The sequence below is a fragment of the Triticum aestivum genome, chromosome 5B (genome assembly GCF_018294505.1).
Source record: "Triticum aestivum cultivar Chinese Spring chromosome 5B, IWGSC CS RefSeq v2.1, whole genome shotgun sequence".
Classification (NCBI taxonomy): Eukaryota; Viridiplantae; Streptophyta; class Magnoliopsida; order Poales; family Poaceae; genus Triticum; species Triticum aestivum.
In genome coordinates this window covers 129,782,279-129,788,213 of record NC_057807.1, presented here as the reverse complement: position 1 = coordinate 129,788,213, position 5,935 = coordinate 129,782,279, and the positions used below count along the sequence as shown (strand labels likewise).

At 39.1% G+C, this 5,935-nt stretch overlaps 1 pseudogene; it reads right to left on the bottom strand.

Annotated features, from left to right (window-relative positions):
• Window positions 1–968: 968 nt before the first annotated feature.
• The window catches only part of LOC123110784 (uncharacterized), a 6,181-nt pseudogene continuing 1,214 nt past the window's right edge, over window positions 969–5,935 (bottom strand).

Here is a 5,935-nt window from a genome sequence, read left to right as displayed (position 1 = left end):
GAGCACGTGTTCTCCACCGTCACGCTGTACTCCGGCACATTCAGGACCAGCCGCCCCGTCAACACCGACGAGACGCGGATGTCCTCCAGTTGGCACGGCCCGGCGTCGCCAATAGCATGACCTGTGGACACATCAACGGCACATAAGATCCAAGGATCGGTGAGATTAAACTGCGACGACGACCAAGTATTGCATTGTTCTTTCGTACCTGTATGGAGAAGAGCTGCAACGAAGAGCAGGACCAGGATGCAGGCCTTGGACGCCATGCCCTGTAATGTAGGAGTAGTTCAGGAGAAGCTTTGATGTGATGAAGATTGATTAGGGTAGCTTGGCCAGCTATATATAGAGCTCCCGGCTCATACATACAGAGATCCCGAGATGATATGCAATATCTTACCAGTGTTATTTTTTATCTTAACGAAATTAAGGTCGTGAGATTGTTCGGTAAGTAAATTATCTCCTACAGAATCGGTGCATTAATTCCTTCTATCCAGGGCTATTAATGATCCTCCCGTTCAAAGAAATGATATTCTCTTCATAATTAACATGTGATTCTCCCATCCGAAGAATGATAGTACTCTCTATAATTAACAGTAGATAACACTTTCCATAAATTAATGCATGACTATTTAACATGCTTAGGTAAACTAATTAATTGCATGCAAATGTAGGTGAGGCAGAGATTAGGCGAGAGAGATAACTAGGGACGGTTTGCCTAAAGGGGTGTGCCTAGACCTAGATCCCAAAAATCCGCACCGGATCACTTGGATATATAGGATTGGTTGAATAACCACACAAAGCTTCCAATAGGTATTCAACCAAATTGTACATATATGATGAATGATTACAGAAATCGAGCTAAAGAAAGCAGACAGTATGAAATGCACCACACATGATGAACAATCATCGATCACCGAAAAAAACAAGATCTGAAACAGATTCAGACAAATTGATGGATCTTACACAGCTTCAGAACCAAATACCTTCTGAACAAACGGTTAAGATTTTCCAAATCATGGGTTAGCCAATCTAACTTATAGATGAATATTCACAGCCAAAAGCAACAACACTGCTGAATTACCGAAATCATCACTAGGCTTCTGCTCTTCGAGCTGATCCTGTTGATGGCAGATCAACAGAACAAAGTCAACTAAGCAAACAGAAGAAGATGCACTCTCTTCCCGTGATCTGTACAACAACTATTCTGTACATCAGTGATCAGTCACTGCTACAACAAGTCCAGTTGGTCACTGTCCATGTCCTCCTTCGCGAGCTTCTCAATCAACAGCTCCATTGTCCTGATGTACTTGGGCATGTAATGTTCCCCTACCATAGACCTCCCCAGACGAATCTTGCTGTAGAGATGTCGAGGTGTCTCGTACAGGGTGACAACCTCCTCCCGGCTACCTTGCTCACTTGTGTTGGGCTCTTCAGCAGCTGGCAATGCAACCATGTGCAGTATTCTTCCTGGAGGGTATAGCTGGAGGGGATCTTCAGAAGGGCTTGACGATGACGGCTCCATCTGCTTGTTGGTTAAGGATTCTCTGACCTGTCCTTCACTTGAACTTTTCAGAGGTGATTTGATGTCCTCTTTGTCGGTATCTTCATTATCTAATGGTTGAAGGTTTAACTCCCCAAAAGAAATTGAGACTAACTCTGTATCAGCCGCTTCAGTGTCGTTTTTTTCAGTTTTCACATCAACATCAGTTTGATTTGTAATGTACCGAGTATGTTTTGCAGGGTCAACAGTCTGCTTCCGTGCAGAAGAACATGACCAGCAAACAAGAGTAGAACGTTTCTTCGTAACACAATTGACATCTTCTGAAGATCTGGTCCCAGCCTGGCAGATTCAAGTCATATGGCAAATAATTCAGTAAGTAACAACGCCACTAGTGCTTGCAGCAATATATTTGTTATGTACCTCGGAAGTGGGAGGCTGAAGCATATCGACATCTACAACTTTAGATTTTGGATCTGATACGAAGGGTACATGAGATCGCATGAAGCTCACAGAGCGATTGACGAAACCTAAGAATCTAGTCTGTTGAATTTGTTCACGAAGTTCATGCACCCATGATGATGCCATCACCTGCCATATTTGACTCCAACGATAAATATACGATATGTTTGACTAGGCAAAACAATTTATTGGAATATTTACTTCATGGTTTCCCACTTTGACTATCATCCTGAGAGGTACCTCTGTACGGAGTTTGGCAGTCGAAACTCTACCAAGAGATGGCACTACATCATTTCTATTGACGATGGTCGTAATGAAGTCTTTACCCGACTCAGCCAAGTCCCATGTCATGCAAGCAGCTGGAAAGTAGCAGCAGAAGTGTTAATATCTCACACCTACAACAGAAACTCTACCAAGAGTTTGCAGCATAAACAAAGAACATTGAGTTCCTTGCAGATGTTGAAAGCTCATACTTTCAATTCAGAGTTAATTCTCTTTTGGTTATCTACTCATAGTCCTTAGATATATAAATCAAAGGCTATCCTAAAACATCGATTGTCATCATCATTAGGCATGCATGTGAAATTGTTGTTCTTTCTTGCCGCTGTTTGGTTTTCACTACACGATTAACGCCGGATAGTTATTTTTTTCTAAAAATGAATTGCAGACCATATGCCTACAAACGCCAAAATATGACCATAAGAGACATATCACTATAAGTTACTACTATATTTGTGCAAGGAGCCGATACAGATTTTTAGTGAGGGAAAATTAACAAATGGAAATGGATGTTTTACTATTAACATCGTATATGTAGTATTCAATGCCAAAACTTTTGTACCCCTGGGCTTACAAGGCATACCTGGTCCAAATGCGATACATGTGGCTGATAATAACTTGTCATTCTCACGCAGAATGTATGTCAATAATGCAGCGATACTGGCACCCATTGAATGCCCAATGATCTAGAATAAGAAGATTGAGTTAGCAAATAGAATTAGAAAGAAGGTCTAGAAGTCCAGATGCAGCGCAAAAGTATCAAGCATCATATATTTCGACAAAACTCGATTAGCAGGAACTGCCAGACTAGATGGAAGATGCATAAAGAACAAGATTATCTAGTTTGTGTTTTTTAGAAAATAAAATTATTTAGTTTGTTTTTTTAGAAAAGAAAATTATCTAGTTTGTAGGTTTGATAGATCCTAGAACACAAATATTTTATTTTCAAATGATCATTTTCATTTTTAGGGTCCACAAGATAGAAATGCACTGCCTACCTAAGTAAACTAAAGTAGGCTTTAAATATACCAAAATGAATTTGTAAGTATACGCTGGGAGAAAAAAGTGATTCAGGTTTACAAGGTATCAAAAGCATATTATCATATTCATTAGCCCAAGTTATTCCATTGCCAAGTGTTTTTTCCAGTAGTGACTACATACTTGTGTAGAGTGTATGAACCAGAAATGCACTGCTTAATTATCTAAGGAATTTGTGCCTGTCTTTCTCAGCACCGGAAAATCTTAAGAAGTCAATAAGAGAATCTTAATTGTCTGAATACGTCACTGTTTTAAATAAGCTGCACGCTCAGAATTTCCTACCTCAACAGGATATTTGGTTGTTACAAGTTCCAGTTCATATATTCCGAAAGGTGTGTCACGGTCAATCTAGAAGGAGAGAAGCCTTGTTTGGCAGTCCATCCCTGTCCTAAGTAGAGATCTCAGGAAATCTATAATCTGCTTGATATAGTAATGGCCAAATCGTTTGTGATTACCACTGTTTTTTGTGTCTGGGTTTTTTAGAATAAAAATACGCTCTAATTGCAATCATCTTTCAAGAGCATGTTCTTTTGGCAATACATAATGCTTAATTTTCTGTAAGCAGAAAATAGAAAGAGCATCTGTAGAGTCAGAAAACTCAAATATATTACCGTAATTCTGTGGTCCGGGAATTGCTCTACTGCCTTACTGAGGCAAGGAATGGCCTGATTTGCGATCCAGCGAGCCGCTGTAGCCATCCCACAGTGCGCATACCCCAGCACTAGGTTGGATACACAGCCATCCTTAGCCACAACATGATGAAATGGAATGTCTGCTCCAGTTGCTGCTGTCAACCTTTCCTTAACACTAATAGCCCCCTGAATGAAAAGGAGAAAGCATTTGGAGTCTCTATCACGGACAATTGTGAAAGCAGGCTTCAGAAACTGCACAGAAGAACATAATTTCAACCGATTTGTCCTGATTTATAATCTGTACTAAATAGGACAAAAAATTATCAGTTCAACAAGTTGACTGGTAAAAAATGGAGTGTTGACTGGTACTTACGCACCCTCGCCTTAGATTTCTTAATAAGAACATCACTCTGATCAAATCCACCAAATTCCAAAAACACTTTGTATGGCTTCTTTGAGAAATACATGCATAACTTCATATATCTGAGTAATGAAATCAGCTCCTCTCTTGCCCCAGGCCCTCCCAATCGTACAGAATCACTCCCAGCATACTCATGCTGCAGGTTACCCTGATAAAGTAAAACAGTACGTCATATGGATGTTAACATATGTACTACTCCCTTTGTAAACTAACATAAGAGCGTTTAGATCACTACTTTAGTGTTCCAAATGCTCTTATATTAGTTTACGGAGGAGTACTTCACAAACATGAGCTGGTAAAAAAGGGAAGACCGACACAGAAATAGTGTATTCTTCTGATTCTTCCGAGTGTAAAATATCTCAAGCAGCTAAAAGTGCCTAGCATATTTATCTAAAGTAGGTATTCAGCTTCAAATCTAACAACTGCTTTCCTTTAGATCGCTGGAGCTTATATTAATTATAGTAGCTATCAGAGTTAGTGCTCTATTCCCTTCAGTATAAGCAAATATCTTATTTAGACAGTGGAGTCTGATTTAAGAGGAAAGCTAAATCTTAGTAGCCCCAATGTAATGAAAACTAAGAATTGCCCTCGTCCAAAAAGAAAAAAAGATGCACGCTTCAAGTGAACCGAATAGGAAAACTGAAGAAGCACTGCCAAATATCGAGAAACAAAGTGAAGCTGAACAACTGATTACTTTAGCAATTCCTTTAAACCAACGGAAAAAATGACCTAAAATAGGGGAGAAAAAACAAATCATTAATTATTCATAGGAGAAGAACACTTTGACTTTTTGCAACCTAATCACCTTCAACGAATTAGACTGTTTATTATACAGGTTTTTCCAAATCCTGAACCAACTGGCTCACGTCAGTTTCTCCATGGTCTGTTCCTTCCTTAGATGCTTCACACCATCCATGAAAGATGCACACACTTACTAGCAACAAATTTCTTTCCTAGATGCTACACAATTAGCATAGCATCAATCCAACAAAGAAATAGGCATTGCATTTGATTAGCTAACATGTTAGTTTTAGTGATAATCATCATATGTTCCCAGCATCAACCAACTAAATTTTCCTTTAATCTTACTATTAAGCAAGACAAAGCATGACAACCCATAATACTGAGTCATTCACCTTCTAAACTAGGCTCTCTAGAAGTTAAAAACCTCCTACAAATGTTACGATATATCTTAAGATTTCCAGGAGATCAACAAACCAAATCCCAACAATCATATAAGTATAAAACATCATGAAACATTTGCGATTGCTTCCTGCTACTCTTTTTTCCATCCTGGCACGTGTGGTAAGCTATATAAATATTCCCTCCGTCTCAACTTTGTATTAACTTTAGTACAAAGTTGTACTAAGGTTGAGACACTTATTTTGGGACGGCGGGAGTATAAAATAAACCTCGGAACTAACGACGCTGTAAATCATAAGAAAAAAACATACGGAATGAGAAATAACTTGCTACGTATGGAAGTAATCAATTCACGGAAGAGAATATTTCGTTTCGTTTCCTTTGCCTGCAAGCAAGCAAGATAAGAAAGCCGTTTTCTCGAAAGTAGAAAGGGGATAGATAATATTCTCCTTTTTTTTTTTC